At 50.3% G+C, this 19,747-nt stretch overlaps 1 long non-coding RNA gene and 1 pseudogene across 3 annotated transcripts in view; one reads left to right on the top strand and one right to left on the bottom strand.

The window, feature by feature from the left end:
- The window catches only part of LOC306663292, a 726,016-nt gene that overhangs the window by 685,706 nt on the left and 20,563 nt on the right, over positions 1–19,747 (top strand). The window lies entirely within an intron of this gene.
- On the bottom strand, positions 2,863–5,245 carry LOC306663914 (RAB6-interacting golgin-like; annotated as a pseudogene). Its single transcript has one exon. The product of its transcript is annotated as an RAB6-interacting golgin-like (transcript).

The following is a 19,747-nucleotide window of genomic DNA, read 5'->3' as shown; positions in this document are numbered from 1 at the left end:
TCAATAAGCTGCAAAAACTGCATCACCAATAAACAGATATCCTCTGCTTGAAACTGGAGTTATGGAGTGACAAGGAACGCAGCCTCCCTCTAGTGCGCCATCACGGATCTCCTAGATCCAAAACTCTTAAGAGCATTTCTAAGTCCCTTGATCAAATCTTCTGAAGTCCACAATATCTTGATCTGAATACATGGAAGTCTCTATTACAGTCCAAATTCTTTCTACCTTTTCATCTTCCTCAGAAAACCCCAGACAAACTTCCTGCATCACATCTAAGAATTGAGCAAACTGAGCTCATTTTACATAGTTTCCCCTCTGTTATATGATAGTTTTCAAGATAGTTAAGTCAATTTTCTTTTCTGTAGAGAGTGAATTCCCCATGCTTAATGTCACACTATTGAAAGATTCCTCACTCTTCCTCTTAATAAGTTATTCACATGAGCATGCTTCCCACAAGAGAGGTCCGGCACCCACCTGTAATCTACTTCTGGATTCCTCTTAAACAGTACCTGTCCAAGGCTCCAGAATCTCATCTCAAGTCCCTAGTGGGCAATGGAAAGGGTTCCTGTTAGAGGGATGGGCTGGCTGTAAATTAATTGCTAAGAAATTTATTTAATAGAAAAACCACAGGACACAGCTATCTCTTAGATCAGCGGGTGGGATGGGCTGAGCCATGCTAAAGGGTCTGGCTCTCACCACCTGGAGCTGCTCTCCCTTGGTTCATTTATAGCAGTACAGATAAAAGGGGTCCTGGGGGGAGCTGCTTCTCTGAGAAAGAGGAAGGGGTGGAGGTAAGCTAGCCATTTTGCTCTAGCGGGTCATTTGCCACGTCTAGGTTGTGCAAATTCTGGCGGTGAGCCAGTGCATGGAAACCACATGCTCCAGGCTACCTGGAACAATCTCTCATGCCTCGTTCCTGACAGCCAGGTTCCCATGTCTGATGGCTTGACCAAGCCTGGTTTTATTTGCTAGCAGTGGATGGTGCTCCACACACGTTGTTTCTGTACGTGCAATGCTGTTGTGTAGATGCGGGGCTGTGACTCAGGGTCAACAACCACAATCTCATGTGCTTCATTGTGGATCTGCTCTATTTCAGTAGTTGAAATAGACTCCCCACATCTCTGAGATGTGCCTGTAGTTCTTCGAGCATATTCAAGATAGTGAGTTTAAAGCCTCTGTGTGATATGTCAGTGTCTGCTTCCTCAGGGACAACATGTGTTGATTCCCTTTTTTCCTAAATGAGCTGTACTTTATTTCTTATGTCTCACTTTGTTGTTGAAAACTAGACATTTTAAATGAAGCTTTATGAACTGGCAAGCATAGAAGTCACGTTCTTTTCCCTCCTCAGGATTATTGTGTTCCCTGATGTGAGTGCAAGAGGATAATTTAGTGATTCACAACTACTTTGCACGGACTATTTCTTTGTTGTGCATGGTCTCTGTTTATGTAGACGAGTGTTTCCCTAATGGCGTCACAGTGATTTTCCTGACTGCCCAGAGGAGAGAAACAGAAGGCACCATCCCCTTTCTCTGCAGACTGTCTGTTGGAGCACTCCCCCAGCCCCTAGCCAGGCCCCCATTCTCTGCAGCTGTCTGTGGTGGAGCACTCCCTCAGGCCTATCCAGGCCCCCTCCTCTGCAGACTGGCTGTGGTGGAGCACTCCCTCAGTGCCCAGCCAGACCCCCATTCCCTGCAGCTGTTTCTGGTGGAGGCAACCTCGGTGCCCAGCCAGGGCCCCCCTCACAGCAGGCTGGCTGTTTTGGAGCACTCCCTCAGTGCCTAGCCAGGCCCCCATTCTCTGCAGCTGGCTATGGTGGAGCACTCCCTCAGCACCTAGCCAGGCCTCCATTCGCTGCAGGCTAGCTTTGGTGGAGCACTCCCTCAGTGCCTGACCAGGTCCCAATTCTCTGCAAGTGGCTGTGGTGGAGCGCTCCCTCAGTGCTTTGCCAGGCCCCCATTATCTGCAGCTGGCTCTGGTGGAGCACTCCCCCAGCCCCTAGCCAGTCCCCTGTCCTCAGCATCTGAGTATAGTGGAGCATTCCCTCAGTGTCTCCCTAGGCCCCCATTCTCTGTAGGCTGGCTTTGGTGGAGCACTCCCTCGGTGCCTAGCCAGGCCCCCATTCTCTACAGGCTGGCTTTGGTGGAGCAATCCCTTGGTGCCTAGCCAGGCCCCCATTCTCTACAGGCTGGCTTTGGTGAAGCACTCCCTCAGTGCCTAGCCAGGCCCCCATTGTCTGCAGCTGTCTGTGGTGGAGCACTCCCTCAGTGCCTAGCCAGGCCCCCATTCTCTGCACCTGACCATGTTGGAGCACTCCCTCAGTGTCTCCCTAGGCCCCCATTCTCTGTAGGCTGGCTTTGGTGGAGCACTCCCTCGGTGCCTAGCCAGGCCCCGATTCTCTACAGGCTGGCTTTGGTGGAGCAATCCCTTGGTGCCTAGCCAGGCCCCCATTCTCTGCAGCTGTCTGTGGTGGAGCACTCCCTCAGTGCCTAGCCTGGCCCCCATTTCTGCAGTGGTCTGTGGTGGAGCACTCCCGCAGTGTCTATGTAGGCCCCCATTTTCTTTTTTTTTTTAAACAATATTACAGAACTTTATTTGTTAATAAATTCTCATACAAAAGTGGATGACTGTATCTACTAGGAGGAGATCCCAAGTGCATCACTGACACACCCCGCCTCAACAGTCATCTTTTGAAACTCGTGTTTTTAGGGTAAATGAAAAGTCATACTATAAATACATCAGACTGATTTACTCCTTAAAAAAATAAGACTGTCTTGGGCAATGAAGCTTTCAGTTTTTATGTATGATATCCATAAATAAAAACATAGGTCCTATATAAATGCTTCTGTTGAGAGAGGTCAGTAACTAAATGACATGCAAGTACAAATATCACCCAAACTACCAAAAGATAATATCCTCAACTGAACCCACTTAAAAATAGTATGTCCCAACTTTTCAAAAAACTATTATAGATAACATTATATTGTTTCTTATCTTTTTATAGTAGTTCCTGTTCTAAAAACTTAAGATGAAATTATTTTTATTTTGGGGAATTTCTGATAAATAGATCATAATTTAATGTAAGAGTCACAGATTTCATGACAAAGTTACAATATTTATATACATCTTCACATATAGCACAATGTAGTGGTCAAGTATTTGCAACAGGTAATTAACCAAGTATTAACGTAATAAAATGCTTTATGCCAGATAATTTATATTCAACATACAAAACATACATTTACAAGTAACATTAGAAAGAAAATACATCAATTTTTTGAAAAATCAAAAATAGCAATAAGATCTTCCATATTATTTTCAGCCTTATGTTAGAAATGTTTTCACTGTCTAAATTAACCTGATCAATTTGTTATTTAAAAAGAGAATACTTTAAAAGTAAAGTTACACATACATAGGACTTTTACATACATATATGTGTGTGTATCAACTAACAAAAATTCAGATGGTAAACTAAAACCATTTAAAGGCAAATTAAATACAAAAGTAATGTTGCCTGAAGTGGTTTTGTTCTTTATATAAAACTATTCTTTATAGCTTACACTATACTATAGCATATGCTATGTAGTTTGGTATATAAACTACTATTTCCAAGTTGAATTTTACAACTCTAGTAAGATCAGGAAGACCTGATCTTCCACTCTTTACGCATTAATTTTTGTGTCTTTAATTGATTACATTCCATTTCAACACTTCTCCCAGGAGAAGTTAAATAAGTGTCATTAGGTAATGAGTGTCATTTTTAATTTACTTTTTGTATTTACTTGGTCTAAAATCACTCTAACCATGTAATTTTTCTTCTACCCTTTTCTTCTTTTTGTGGTGCTGGGGCTTGAGTCAAGGGTTTCATGCTCTTCATCGTTTAAGTCACTTATTTAACCCAGTAGTAAGGGTTAAAGGAACAACTGGTTGAAATTGGGGTGAAATATGCCCCTGCTATAAGACGATCATCATTGGGGACTCTGCAATGGCCAAACATGTTACCCTACTAAAACTAATCACAGATTCAAAAATCAAGTTTTAAAGAGGCCCTTTTAAGAGACCAGGGCATGATCTATTGCAGAGAATATACTTCACTGAATATCATATTAGCTAAAAAGAACACTGGCACTTCATGTGGCCAGAGCTGCTGGCACATCATTGACCCCTTGGTTTGGGCAGTCTGGACTCACATGGGGGAAGCTGCTAGAACTTCCACGCTGTTTGTCTACCTCCAGGCAAGCAGACTGCTCCTGCGGCTTTTTGTCCTCTTTGGCACTCTCCTCAGCAGACTGACATGGCCTCTCTCCAAGGGCCTCATGCTTCCCTGCTTCCGCTTCCTGTTCACGAAGCAGTCTTTCTGCCTCTACCTCGAGTTCCAAGGTCTCCTCATCAGCTTGCACATCCAGCTGCTTCATCAGCTCCTCCAACTTCTGGGCTTTCCAAAGCTCGTTCCGCTCTATGATTGTGCAAAGGTGCTCAGTGAGTTGCTCCTTTATCTCAGTCTTCCGCTGCAGATCTAGCTTTGCTGTAATGTACTCAGCTTCGGCCCTGTCAAATCGCTTCTGTGCATATGAACAGTCCAGGCTGGCCTGATCGATCCGGTTCCTGAGGATTCCAGTGTCAGCAGATACCATGTCATCTAAAGCCTGCAACTCCTTCTGGATCCGCTTTAATTTCATGGTCTCTGCCTGAGTTCTTTTAGATCTTTCTGCAATTGCTTTAGCCCAAAGAGCTTTCTTAGGTTTATTTTTTTCTTCCATCAGTCGCTGTTCCTGTTGGAGGACTTCCCAGCGAGATTTTTCTTGCTAGCAATTCCACTTTCTTTTTCTCCAATTTGCAATCTGGCTTTGGAGGTAGGAGCTCGACTTTCCTGTGACCAGCCTGGGAATTCTCAAGTCCTGGTTCCCTTCCCTGACTTTTAATACCCTGTGGTTCTCCATCACCAGCAGGAGAGGGGACTGTAAGAGGACTGGGAAGAGTAGGGGGGGAGAACGTGGTTCTTGAGTGTTAAGTCTCTGTTTTGGAGCAGAAAGTAGCTGCTCTGGAGGTGATGAGCCTGGTCCATCCTGAAGTCCAAGTTTCTGGCTCTGCTCTGGACGGGCTTTTTCTCGCTGAAGTTGTGTCGGGTTTTCTTCCCAGGGAGACGGCGTTGTGGTTCAAATGGATCTTTGTTCTGCTTCAGCCTCCTCAGCTCCTCCTCAGAGAAGCCCGCCCAGCCCTGCGCCATCAGCCCAGTACTGGCAGCCCGAGCACGCCTTGCTTGCAGTGCCCGGACTGCCAGCACAGCGGCCTCTAGGCCCCATTTTCTGCAGCTCTCTGTTGTGGAGCACTCCCTCAGTGCCTAGGCAGGCCCCCATTCTCTGCAGCTGGCTGTGGTGGAGCACTCCCTCGGTGCCTAGGCAGGCCCCCATTCTCTGCAGCTCTCTGTGGTGGAGCACTCCCTCGGTGCCTAGGCAGGCCCCCATTCTCTGCAGCTCTCTGTGGTGGAGCACTCCCTCGGTGCCTAGCCAGGCCCCCATTCTCTGCAGCTGGCTGTGGTGGAGCACTCCCTCGGTGCCTAGCCAGGCCCCCATTCTCTGCAGCTGGCTGTGGTGGAGCACTCCCTCGGTGCCTAGGCAGGCCCCCATTCTCTGCAGCTGGCTGTGGTGGAGCACTCCCTCGGTGCCTAGGCAGACCCCCATTCTCTGCAGCTGGCTGTGGTGGAGCACTCCCTCGGTGCCTAGCCAGGCCCCCATTCTCTGCAGCTGGCTGTGGTGGAGCACTCCCTCGGTGCCTAGGCAGGCCCCCATTCTCTGCAGCTCTCTGTGGTGGAGCACTCCCTCGGTGCCTAGCCAGGCCCCCATTCTCTGCAGCTGGCTGTGGTGGAGCACTCCCTCGGTGCCTAGGCAGGCCCCCATTCTCTGCAGCTGGCTGTGGTGGAGCACTCCCTCGGTGCCTAGCCAGGCCCCCATTCTCTGCAGCTGGCTGTGGTGGAGCACTCCCTCGGTGCCTAGGCAGGCCCCCATTCTCTGCAGCTGGCTGTGGTGGAGCACTCCCTCGGTGCCTAGGCAGGCCCCCATTCTCTGCAGCTGGCTGTGGTGGAGCACTCCCTCGGTGCCTAGGCAGGCCCCCATTCTCTGCAGCTGGTTGTGGTGGAGCACTCCCTCGGTGCCTAGGCAGGCCCCCATTCTCTGCAGCTGGCTGTGGTGGAGCACTCCCTCGGTGCCTAGGCAGGCCCCCATTCTCTGCAGCTGGCTGTGGTGGAGCACTCCCTCGGTGCCTAGGCAGGCCCCCATTCTCTGCAGCTGGCTGTGGTGGAGCACTCCCTCGGTGCCTAGGCAGACCCCCATTCTCTGCAGCTGGCTGTGGTGGAGCACTCCCTCGGTGCCTAGCCAGGCCCCCATTCTCTGCAGCTGGCTGTGGTGGAGCACTCCCTCGGTGCCTAGGCAGGCCCCCATTCTCTGCAGCTCTCTGTGGTGGAGCACTCCCTCGGTGCCTAGCCAGGCCCCCATTCTCTGCAGCTGGCTGTGGTGGAGCACTCCCTCGGTGCCTAGGCAGGCCCCCATTCTCTGCAGCTGGCTGTGGTGGAGCACTCCCTCGGTGCCTAGCCAGGCCCCCATTCTCTGCAGCTGGCTGTGGTGGAGCACTCCCTCGGTGCCTAGGCAGGCCCCCATTCTCTGCAGCTGGCTGTGGTGGAGCACTCCCTCGGTGCCTAGGCAGGCCCCCATTCTCTGCAGCTGGCTGTGGTGGAGCACTCCCTCGGTGCCTAGGCAGGCCCCCATTCTCTGCAGCTGGTTGTGGTGGAGCACTCCCTCGGTGCCTAGGCAGGCCCCCATTCTCTGCAGCTGGCTGTGGTGGAGCACTCCCTCGGTGCCTAGGCAGGCCCCCATTCTCTGCAGCTGGCTGTGGTGGAGCACTCCCTCGGTGTCTAGGCAGGCCCCCATTCTCTGCACCTGGCTGTGGTGGAGCACTCCCTCGGTGCCTAGCCAGGCGTGTTCCACGCCCTCCTCCCCAAGGTATTTTGTGCTCCATTCACCCTCCCAGGATTCCAGCATTTCTGTTTTAGTCCTGTTAGATCTCTTCTCAGCAACGGCATCTTCACTTTTCTTTTTGTTTCAAGGAGTGTGCTGCACAGCCAGTTTCTGCTGTGACATACCTGTGTCAAGGGACATGAAGATGCACCCTCCTGTCAGCTCGTCCAGGAGTCCTCAGCCATGGTCAGCCAACAGTGCGTTCGGGAGCACGTGTGCTGTGCTGTTCCAGGGACACAGGGGAGTGGGCTACCGTCAGCAGGACATCCCTGAGCAGGCTGGGTGGGTCATGGCACCATGATGTGGTGGGAAGCAGCGAGCGCACCCCTGTTGCACCGCGGCTGCAGGCCAATACCAGCCGTTGCCCTTTCCTGGGCGTCTGTGGCTGGGTGGGCCCTGCATCCTGATGGCCAGCTTTGCTTATCTCTTCCGTTGCTTTTCGCTTCTCCCCTGAGAACCACTTTTATCCACCATCTGTTCGGTGTTGACTTCTGAGACCCTCAGAGGGAGGCCTAATGGGGAACAGTCCTCAGTTTGGGGTGTCAGGTGGTCAGGACTGAGAGCAGCTGTGACGGGCGAGCAGCAGGAGGGGAGGCCACGTGGCCACTGTGAGCCCAGCAGCGGTGCTTCCGGGATGAGGCCGGTGCCTGGTCCTGACTGCAGCTGGGATCCCTGTGGTGCCTCACAGACGGGTCTTCCGTGTTTCCGGCAGGGTTCTTGGCCAGGGCCACCATGCTCCCTGCAGAGGCCATCCTAAGTGTGAGTTTTGGAATGTAGGATTGGGTCTCACGGAAGGTGAAAAGCTCTTCGACTCTTCTTTGTTGTTGAAAGTACAGCGGCTCCTGAGGGGCAGAGTGATCAAGAAGTTAAACAGGAGCAGGTCCTGAGCTGGGTGCTTGCTTGCTTCCTACATCTGGCAAAACCTGAGCAGGGATTTTCCTACAGTGGCCCACGCTGGCTTCAGTGTGACTTATTTTGTCACGTGTGACCTGGAAGCATTGGCATGGTTCATTTTGTCCCGTGTGTGCCTTTTGACCTGCGGTGGGAAAGCGTGCCTCCCTTCGGGTGGACAGCTCAGACTTTGACACCTACGTACCCAATACCTGTTTCAGAATAAGGTGTGCTCATGCTGCGCGTGTTCACATGATCTAACTTTTGTTTTTTAACCAAAATCAAATGAAATTTCACATGCCCCTGCCTCTGTCTCGTGGGCAGTGTGGTTCTGGTGGCCGTAGAGACCTTCTGTGTCCTCACGGCTGTTTTCCAGGTCACAGCTGCAATCCCAGGTGGCAGAGGACGCCCTGGCACTTGTGCTGGCTGCCTGGAGTTGCCTGGAGTGTCTCAGGTCCACTGAACAAGTCTCATTCCTTCGACTTTCAGGCAATGCGCCTGAAAGAATTCCATCCTCCTGAACAATGTTGTGTTGAACAAAGTCGTCTACGAAGTCTGTGACCATCCAGGGGACCTCGCCTTTGACAGACTCTGAGAGGTCAGGGCGTGGACTCGGCCTGCACTACTCTGTCGGCACACCCTGGTTCTGGCTACCACAGAGGGTGTGCAGGAGGTCTTGGAGCCTTCGTCTGAGAAGTCCAGCAAAACACCAGGGTCAGAAACAAGCGTGTCCCAGAGGTGGAGGAGGCCTCAGCTGCTGAGCTCCAGGGCTGCTCCTGCCTCCCTCCGCCTCTTCCTGCAAGAGGCTCTCCACCCTGACCGCCCCAGTGCCCCGCCCACTCAAACAGGCCGCAGACTCCATCCCGGGGAGTTAGCCCCCGGCTCATCAGAGCTCACCCGTCGATCCCAGGTTCACCCATTCTTCTCGGCGTATTGCTTGCATTTGTCTTGATTTGATATCCTAGTCTGACTCGCCGCCCTGGCTCGGGGACACCGGGTAAGCACCACCCAGCTGTGACATGTCCTTGCAGCTTTGTCTAGGTAGAGCTTCACAGGCCCAGGTGAGCCTCAGCAGACTGAAGACCAGAGCAGAGGGGAGAGGCGTCCCCGGCTCGAGGTTGGAGGGTAGGGATTGAGCAGAAAGAGGTGAGCATGGGGGCAAGTCAGCAGCAGCAGTCTGAGCCCCAGGGTCTGAGGAGCCTCCCCAAGTCCTGAGGTGGCCGTGTAAGGAGCCGGTCCTTCTGGAGAGTCCATGAGGGTGCAGATTGCTGGATGGGCCTTCAGGTTGGAGGGGAACCCCTGTCCACCAGCAGCTCTCCTCAGGACGGCATGGGAAGGCTGTCCTGCGAGGCCTGCTAGCTCATTCCTGAGAAAGACGGCACAGGTGGGAATCAAGGTGTGTAGGACCACAGCCAAGAGGCCTGGCTGTGCCGGGTCTGTAGCCAGGAGGCTGTGGCTGACCTGCATCTCGCGGTGGAGGAGCAGCTGGGCCTGGAGCCACTGCCTGCAGCAGCAGGGCTGCCAGCAGCATGGCCCACACCCTGAGGAGCTGCTGCAGGGCATGCCACGGCTGGACTGACCCTAGTTGCATGGGCGTGGTCCCCTGGGCCAAGCTGGAATCTGCAGGGCTGTCACAGAGCAGGACAGCACACAGCCACAACAGCTGCCTGGCTCGTTGGCTCTGGTGGTGGGAAGGAAGCATTCGAGGGCAGTCGGGGTCCCAACAGGGAGTCCCCTGTGCCAGGCCTTTCCTGTGCTGTCCAAGGCACGTGCCGAACACACTACATCCTGGTTCTTGCTTATCCCTCTTCCTGCCTAAGTGGCTGTACTCTTCTTTGCCATGTCGTCTCATTGGCTCAGGTTAGCATGACTTCCTTGGGTTTCTGAATTTGCTATCTCCCCCTGTGGTTTATTGCTGCAAGCACAGACTGGGCTCCTGCAGGCGTGGTATCCCCGGCACACTTGGCTGGTCCGCTGTCTCATGTTCCCCTTCACTTGACATGCAACAGATTGGCTCAGGCTAGGACCCAACAAAGTCCACCCTCAGTAACTCAGGTCCTCACATCTTAGCTGCTTGCCCACGGGAGGAGCAGGGCAGGCAGGAGAGAAGCTGTTTCCAGCCCCGTGGCCCAGATTCCCACTCCCTTGGGCTCACCTGGAAGACTTGATTTGCCAGCCACGGTGGCCCAAACCTGTGGTCCCAGCAGTCTGGGAGGCTGAGGCAGAAGGACTGCAAGTTCAAAGTCAGCCTCAGCAACTCAGTGAGACCCTGTCTCTAAATAAAATACAAAAAGGGCTGGGGATGTGGCTCAGGGGTTAAGCACCCTTGGGTTCAATCCCCAGTACTAGGTCATCACTGTTAATAACCCCTACAATGCGGATGGGGCCGGAGCTACCCACTACGTAGCCCTCCCAGACTCCGGAATTGCCGTTTCCTGAGTGTCGAGGAGATAGGGCAGGAAGCAGGAGGAGGGAGGAATAAGTCAAAGGTGAGCAGAGGAGCGCTGCAGAGAGGCCGCAGGTGGGGCTGCTAGGACGGAGGGGTGAAAATACCTCAAAGTAATGAGGTAGTCAGAGACAGAGAGAGACCGGAGACCTGGCTGCCGGTGGGAGGACAGGGAGGACAGTGCAGCGAAGGAGCAGGAGCCGCGTGGGAGCAGACGCAGGCAGGATCAGAGCAGCCCAGACCCACTGTGGTCACGCCGCCACCTCAGTCCCTCCAGGCTGAGCCGCAGCCCGGCCAGAGCAGCCCACGCAGTGAGAACACGCACGTGCACACGCACACACACAACATGCGTGCACACGCGCACACAATCTTGCAGAATAGAAAAAAGGACGAAATATGATGAAATGAGATTTTTAAAATTTTAAAATTTTTCAAAATTTTAAAAAAGAACAAAAATGAGAATTTGGAGGAAAAAAGGAGGGAAAACAACAATGTAAACGACGGGGCTTGTGTCTGCTGAGGTGGTCAAAACGGGGTGACTTTCATCCTTTGCATTCACTCTGGCTCTGTGACCCTGGGTCAGGGCGGGGCTTGTTCAGTCAACCTCCTTGTGCTCCTCCCCTGGCTGCCAGCCGGAACTCTAAACTGGAGGCTCTGTGCTTGGGGTTTGGCCTTGGCCGAGCCTGGGACTCCGAGGGTGGGTGTTGGTATTGGATCCACAGCCCTGTTGCTGGGGAGATGCTGGCTCTCTGGGCCTCTGGCATGTCCACTGTAGGATGCCAGGTCTGACCCTCCCCAGGATTGGCCTTCACCACTAAGCGTGTGGCTTACAGGCCTCCGCCCTGGAGTGCAGGGGTCCCAGGCGTCCTCCCCGTGGCTCTCGCGGAGGCCTGGGCGAAGGGCCTCTCTCCTTTCACCTCGGGCTGGGTGCCCTGCACAAAGCTCCTGGGTCGGCTGGCAGCTTCCTTTGTGAGTTCCTGAACACAGACGCATTGGCTTCAGGTACAGTGCTCTGCAGAGTTCAGGTAGGACAGGTCTTGATCTTTACATGGAGGGAAGAAGCTGTGAACTACGCAAAGGATCTTATTTCTTATAAGGCGAGCCTCTGGCCTTCACCCGAAAAGCAGTATGAGAGTAAAAGTAGTCCAGGTGAATTGCTTACCCCAAGAAAAAATAAATATCTCCAACCATGTTTTTAAAATATTATTTTCTGGCCTTCCAGCTTCCGGCCTGGCAAATTTAAACCTCCCAGAAGTATACTGTGGAACCAAATAAAGAAAACCACCAAGGGTCATCTGAAATCATGCTTGGCTCACTGATAACCCCCAGACAAAATTAGAGAAGAGTACTTGAGCATGGAAATGGACCGGATGACTGAAGCCAGGGAGAAGGAGCAAAAGAAAACACGCAGATATTGCAAAAGCTAAGTGGCTGAGAAGGGACAGAAGGAATGAACAGGCTCTGCATGGGAGAAGGTCATTTGGGGAATCACGCAGCTCCGGAGGGACTCAGGTTTCTCTGAGTTTCATGATGGTATGACTGAGTAAATGAAAGCTGATCACATGGGAGAATCATGTTACTTTTCACCCCAAAGCTGTGGTTTTAGGCTTGGGTATAGAAGTTTGCTGGTATCTACCGGCAATTATTACCAATGAGCATTTATTGTAACAGGTTGAGCATCCCTAATCAGAAAATCCCAAACCCCAAATGCCCCCAAATCCGAAACTTTTTGTGCACAAACATGATGTCATGAGTGAAAAAGCCCACACTTGAGCTCTTGAGGGGCCTCAGTCGAAACACAAGTACACTGAAAATATCACGTAAATCACCTTCAAGTTACATGAAACAAATGAATTTTTGTGTTTGGACTCAGATTTGTCCTCAAGATAGCTCATTATGTATATGCAAATACTCCAAAAGCTGAAAAGATCAAACACTTCTGGCCCCACGCATTTCAGATATGGGACACTCAGTCTGGACGACAGAGTCCTCCTGATCCACGAGGTCATTGCCGTCTTTCCCCTCAAGCCATTTTGCAGAAGTGAAAACGTTCTGTGGAGAATAGATTTTGAACTGTGTTCAAAAAGTGACTTAACATGGGATCCTGTTCTGGACAAAGGCGTCAAGAGTATGGGAGAATTATCCTCTCAGGTAAAAAGGCTGCTCTGGCTTAAAGGTGATACAGTATATTAGTCACGTCTTTTATCATTATTGCTTATTCCTTGAAATGTGATCAGTTCTGGGTTTCTCAAAGTAAAGTAGTATCAATCAATGAGTATATAGGTCTATTTTCTTCACTTTTTTTTTTTTTTCTGATTTTAGCCTTTGAGGCAACTGGCAATTATCAAGACATTCTCATTTTTAAAACCTAATTTTATAAAGAATTCTCCTAACCGTGTAGAATACTCCCTTCTGGTTATAACAATTTTTATACTTAATAATACTGCCACTTTCTTAAGAGCTGAGTTGTTGAGAAGAATAACACTATGATTTAAAGCTTGCAGTAAAAATGCCAAATGCCATTGGTACTTTGGACCCAGTTTATTCTTGTGTTGATCAGAACTGTGAGATAGTTAAAAAGTCTCATCAGATAATTTGTTGATTATGCCAGTGGGACTTTGGGTTTTATTCCATTCTTCAACTCATGGGTAGTGATGTTCTGTACTTTTTGATCCAACAAGTCTGAGGTGAAAAATTAGAATTCCACATTTCTTTTGCAGAGTTAACGGCTACGTCATACTTCTTCAATGGTAAAGAAAGACAACGTCTGGGTGTTGTTGGGCATAGCAGTAAGTGCACAGATGGGGTGAATCATATTCACCATGACAGTGGTGTGACTGAAGTGCACAACTCAAGGATCTTTCAGTGAGGCAGTGTGACTGGAACTTTTGACTATTAAACATGGCTTTTCTAAATGCATGGCTGGTAATTTTATTCACTATATTTAATAGCTTATTAATGTTTTCTGCACCTCTGAGAATGAATTTTGTTAAGTAATTGTCCAACAGCTCCAATTTAAAAATGAAACCAGATATTGAAATAAATTTGACACTTTTACAAGAAAAAAATATGTTATTTTGGGTAACATGATCATGGAGAATTTTCTTTCAACATGTTCTACAAAACACATCCTTCAGCCCGAGTGTTGGTGTCACGCCCTCCTGCTGCATTCCCACACTACTTTGGTTTTCCCACAGCATTCTCCGCTTCTTCTCTGGGGGGATTAGATCTCAGGTGAGCTTCATCCTCGTCTTAAGACAATGGGGAAGGTCAGCCTACCTTAGGAAAAGCATCGAATGTGTTTTTGAATTCAGGAGGGGCCAGTTAGATTGCTTATGGTTTTAAATTCTCATTTCGCGAATCTGCAGACCTTCTGGAGAGTCACGTCGATGTTACTCATGTCTTGCGACTTTTCACGTGTGTGTATCAATAATCTTACACACCTATTTTTTTGCGTGCTTGTTCTTGACTTTTGTTGTGTTCACTCAAGTTCAGAAAAGATACAGGAGGATACGGTTTGAAACCAAGAACAGAGGCCCTGGCGCCTCCCCATGTCGAGCAGGGGCTGCTGCAGAGCCACGGCTGGGCCTGCCCTGAGACGGCATGGAGTGGCCTCCCCAGGAGCCGCGCCGTCCAGGCTGCACGAGTCCTGGAAGGCGCGCGTGCAGGGCCCAGCCGGCAAAGGCTTTCTCCAGGCCCGGGGCGCCCGCTGCCGCTCCCGGGCGCCAGGCGGAGACGCTGGGGCGGAGCCGCGGGCGCGCTCTCTCTGCTCCTGCGCTCTGGGGAGACGCGGTTTTCAGCAGCTGCATTTCCCTGCCTCGGATTCGGGTTCCTACTTCTACACTTTACTGTAGATCAGAAACTTCTGGAGTTCCAAAGAATATAAGCATTTCAAATAATGATGGTCATCTTGTCCAACTAGGAGGAAATAACTAAGTAAACCTCCTGTCAATTTCGAGTGGTCTTGGAATCTAACAAATTAGGTAAACATGGTGAGAGTTTTTCCTCGCCCCTAATAAGAATCTTTGGTATCAGTATTGGTTTTGTGTATATTTAATTATGATGGTATTCATTTACGATTATATTTCTAGTTCCTATATTTTTGTGTGGTTCCAAATATTTGATGACTGCACTTTGCATACACATACCCTAGAAATAGGTACAGTTATTACATGTCAAGAAGAAAAGAACCCATGAGTACCTGCTTGCTTATGTTGGATCAATTGAGAAGTTAATTTGCCATTTTTTCTCAGTGACAAGGTGTTTACTTTTAATTTTTTTTTTTTTTTGAAAAACAAGTAGGTCATTGTCGCTCGCAATGACGACTCTTACACGATCTTCCTCAAGCAGTTTTATTACCCCAGGTTCTTACAGAGTTCCCGTAGATCTTCTTCCCCACTACCCCAGAAACCATTCCCTTATATAGCCCATCAGCCAATCAGCAGCCTGTCCACGTGCTCATCACATGGACTCAGCCAATCCATTGGCAGTTGCCCCGTGGCATGCGGTGTTCCCGTGCATCTCATGCTCCCGCTGTCAGACCTCCTGAAAGTTGTTTACCACCTAAGTGCTCCGAGGAACTTCCGCTCAGCGCCATCTTAGCTCTCAGACTTAATGGCCGATGGGCGGGGCCCGTCACAGGTCATAACTTGGGGAGGCTTTGAGAATAATGCCACCACTCATTTGAATGTCAATTCCAGCATTTCTCCTAATGCAGTCAGAATCACGTGCCTGCGGCCACGCATCATATATTGCAAATGTCTCCCTAATGACTCACAACCTCAGCCGTACTGAAGGGTGGCAGGTGAGAAAGCGCCTTTCTAGAGGATCTGTGGAAGATGGAATTCTGTCTTGGTCATTGGAGTGCTGTTTCATACCCGTCGAGTGTGAGCAGTGAAGCGCCATCACCTCCCACTCTTCATTGTGGCACCGCCATCACCTCCCACTCTTCATTGTGGCACCGCCATCACCTCCCACTCTTCATTGTGGCACCGCCATCACCTCCCACTCTTCATTGTGGCACCGCCATCACCTCCCACTCTGCACTATAGCATTTCTAAGACACACTCTCCTAGAGAGGCTCCTGACACAGCCGTCAATAACTGACAGTCTTGGCGTTTCATGGGGGGAATGTGGGGCCTTTACATGAACCACAGACAATTCTCACCACTCTTATTTACCTTGAATAACCGAGGGAAATGGTTCCTAAGTGTCGAGGTGCGCAGCAGAATTCAGTCACAGGGCACGGCCACGTCATCTTCTAAGCATCATTCAACCAGGAGCATGGCTGGCTTAGATCCGGGAGCTTCCCATGGTGCTGAAGGGAAACAAGCCAGCGTCTCCGCCAATCTGCTTTAAAAACGATGGCGGCTAGGGCATCTCGGACAAACCAGATCAGAGAACTGACCACCCAGACAGTGGAGTGTTAAAGGACCCAACCGTTATTTTATTGGAGTTCTCTATTTTGGTCTACTAATGTGTGCTTTATATATTAAAGTGCTTAAATATTGGGTGCATGTCTTCACATTCACAATTATTCTCGTGCTGAGTTGGCTCCATTATCCTTATGCAATGCTCTTGTCCCTTTGTGAAGCTTTTTATTTAAAGTCTATTTTATATGATATAACTGCTGCTCCTTCTGCTTTCTTTTGGACTTCCTCTGCATGGAATGTCCTTTTCTACCCCTTAACTTTCTGTCTGTGAATGTCCCTTTAGGGGTGAAGGGAATTTCTTAAAGGCAGCATGTAGTTGAGTCTTGCTTTGAAATTTATTTATTGCTATATGCCTTGCTGTATGCCTTTTAATTGGAGAATTTAATACATTTACTTTTAAGGTGGCTGTCAATAGACATAGTCTTCTGCTGGTTTTATACTGGTTTCCTAGTTTTTCAGATCGCATGGTTGTTTTCTCTCTCCCCTTCCTTTGCCACTGAGTGCTCTTCAGTAGTGGATACTTTGCTTTTTGCTGGAGGTGTCTTCTGTGTATTTTTGCTTTGTGTTTTCCATGAGGCTGACAGAAAACATCTTTGATTATAACAATCTATTTTGAAAGGGTAACAACTTAATATTGGTCATAAAGAGATAAAGGAGCCAAAACCTGAATAATGACAAAGGAAAAAAAAAAGAAAAATACGAATGAAAGCTTGACACCTGATCTTCCTTTCTCCTTCCTTTTCGATTTTTAAGGTCCCGTTTTACACTTTACACTTTACACTTAACATCTCTGTATTATCGGTTAACCTATCAATGTCGTTGTTGATATCTTAATCATTTTTGGTCTTTATGCTAAAAATATGAACGGTCTGTGCTGCATGTTCACAGCGTTAGAATACACCGCTCTTGAGTTTCCTGTCTTCTGACAGTCTCTCCTCCTCCTTCAGGGGACTTTCGGTTTGAAGAGTGCCCGAGCGGGTCTCTGGGCCAGGTCTGGTGGTCAGTTCTCTGGTCTGGTTTGTCTGAGATGTCCCAACCTCCACCACAGATCGGCGGGTCGCTGGCTTTGTCCTTCCCCTTCAGCACCTTGGAAAGCTCCCCTGTTCCTCTGGGAGGTCTGTCTTCTGGTGCGGGGACACGTTCTGACGCTGTTGCCCACCTTGTGTCTGCTTGTCGGGACGGTTTAATCGCCCCCCGCTCAGATCCCTCTGCACTCCACTTACAGTTCAGCTGTTTTAAGCAGTGTCCTGTGGACACACCCTGTGCCGGATCCCCTCTTCTTCCCTTTTCCTATCCAGTCTCCTCGATCCTCCTTAGTTCCCTTTGTCAATTATACTGATCTCTCTCTCTCTCTCTCTCTCTCTCTCTCTCTCTCTCTCTCTCTCTCTCTCTCTCTCTCTCTCTCTCTCGGTACCGGGATTGAACCCAGAGCCCTATACCACTGAGCCACATCCCCAGCCCATTTTTACATTTTATTTGGAGACAGGGTCTCACTGAGTTGCTTAGGGCCTCACTAAGTTGCTGAGGCTAGCGTTGAACTCGAGATCTCCTGCCTCAGCCTCCTGAGTCGCTGGGATTACAGGTGTGTGCCACTGCCCGGCTCCTCTTTTTTTCCTTTCTCCCTTCTTCTCACCTCTCTCTTGTCCTTCTTTTATCCCGCCCCCACCTTAGTTTGAATTAGCTTCTCTGAGGGTGTGATTGTAGTAGGTATGGGGTGGGCTTGGTTGAATTCAATGTTGCTGTTGACCTTGACCTTCCTGTGCCAGCTGCTTCATCCTTCTTTACTTGAGGAAGTTTCCTGGGGTCCTCTCTTCAATGAGCTGTCTACACTGGGTCATCCCCAGTCCTACCTAAATGCCTGTGTTCTCCAGTGCTGTACAGGTTGCTTCCAGGTTTCCTTCTTTCTGCGTTCTTTGACCCGTTCTCCTCTGACTGTGCACTTTCAAACAGCCCATCTTCAATCTCATGTATTGTTTTTTCTTTTCTTTGTTCTATTTTGCTGGTAATGTATCTTCTATCTCATTTTTAATGTCACCTGGTTTACTTTTCAGCGGAAAGTTTTGGTTTTTAAAACCTCTTCAGGGGCTGGGCTGTGGCTCAGTGGCAGAGCACTTGCCTAGCATGGGCAAGGCACTGGGTTTGATCCTCAGCAGCACATAGAAATAAGCAAATAAAGGTCCATCAACAAGTAAAACACATGTATCTCTAAACATCTCCTCAATCTCTCCATTAAGTTGTTCTGAGGTAGCATGAGATTGCTTCTATTTTCCTGAGGCGACCCGGTCTCCTTAGAGCAGACGTCTCCGTCCTTGAATTCCACGACTGGGTCCTGCACCTTCTTTCCTGTGGCAGGCGAGCTCTTTATGCCTGTTGGCGAGCAGCACCCGCTGCCTGCCACAGGGTGGGGCTTGCTTGGTCTTCTGTCTGTCCTCTGGGAGTCCTAGCAGGCCACTCACTTCCTGAACACCCGTGGTCACTTCTGAGGACGTAAGCACTTGGGTAGGTCCCCTGGCCAGCTATCGGCATTTTGTTGCACTTTAGGACCACAGGACCCCTCCGACTGGGATTTCCCAGATCAGAGTTGGCATGCTGTTCAGGGTGGTTGGAGGGAAGGCCAGGGCAGGGTATTCCTCCCTGCAGGACCTCACCTATGGCCAAGATGGCCCAGAGCCTCCCTGGGTCCCTGGACTGTGGTCAGGCACCCCTGGAGTGGTTCTCCTCACCCCAGGCCTCACTGCAGAGGGACTGGCCCAAGTCTTGGGTGACACCTGGGTGCCTGCCCGGCTCCCCTCCTCCAGGGGAAGGTCGTCCTGGGAGCCGCTGGAGGTCCTGGGTGGGGTGTGGTGGGCAGGCTTGTGCTCAGCCATGTCACAGTGCAGTGTCTCCCCTGGGCCCTCAGCTCCCTGAGGCCAGTGCAGCAAAGGGGGATGGTACCGGGCACAGGCAGAGGCAGGGAACACGCGGGGAAGGGAGCGATTCTACAAAATGGGCCCTCTGGGCTGACCGCACCCTTGCTCTTCTTTCCAATGAGCAATCTTCCTCTCCTCCATAGAAGGCCGTGTCCGCTGATAGGGCTGCAGGGACTGTCTCTCGCTCACACTTACCCGCCGGTGACTGCTGATAGGGCTGCAGGAACTGTCTCTCGCTCACACTTACCCGCCGGTGACTGCTGATAGGGCTGCAGGAACTGTCTCTCGCTCACACTTACCTGCCGGTGACTGCTGATAGGGCTGCAGGGACTGTCTCTTGCTCACACTTACCCTGCCTGGGGAGACTCTCCTCCCCTGCAGGCGGAGCTGAGGCAGCAGGGTTGGGGTGTCCTTTCTCTGGCCTTGCTGCTGTCCAGTCTGGATTTTCCAGGGTTTTCATTTTTGCCCTATGGGAGCGCAGTGCTCTCCAGGGTCTCCTACCTGGATTCGCAGTGAGATACCTGCTGCTCCAGGGACATGAGTGCTGGGGCCTCCATTCCACCCTCCTGGAACCGCCCGCCAGCCTTCAGCATCTCAAAGGTAGGGCGCCTCCTGAGGCCACTAGAGATAGGTGTTGGTCGGGCAAAAGACAATTTCACTGTGTCCTTGTTAACATCGTTTAACATGATTTTCTTAACATCATTTTCCTGAGGGTTTGATCATTTTTTATGCTATGAAATTGAAATTTTTAATAACTTGTGTTTCTAAATGTTCTTGGTAGTTGATTTTTAAAACAGTACGAAAGAGTGAGGCTTCGAGACCCTCTGCGATACCCAGTCTCGGTGCTCTCTCCAGTGAGGAGGGGAGAGTGACTGGGCTCCTTCCCTCGTGCTTGGACATACGTTTTTGGTGGGGGTTTCCAGGCATTGAGCAGGGGTCACGCACCACTGAGCCACGTCGCCAGTCCTGTTTTGTGTTTTATTAGAGACAGGGTCTCTCTGAGTTGCTTAGGGCCTCACTTTTGCTGAAGCTGACTTTGAACTTGTGATCCTCCTGCCTCAG

Source organism: Sciurus vulgaris, assembly GCF_902686455.1.
Source record: "Sciurus vulgaris genome assembly, chromosome: 6".
NCBI classification, from domain to species: Eukaryota; Metazoa; Chordata; class Mammalia; order Rodentia; family Sciuridae; genus Sciurus; species Sciurus vulgaris.
The sequence above is the reverse complement of the archived record's forward strand: the minus strand, read 5'-3'. Positions and strand labels throughout refer to the sequence as shown.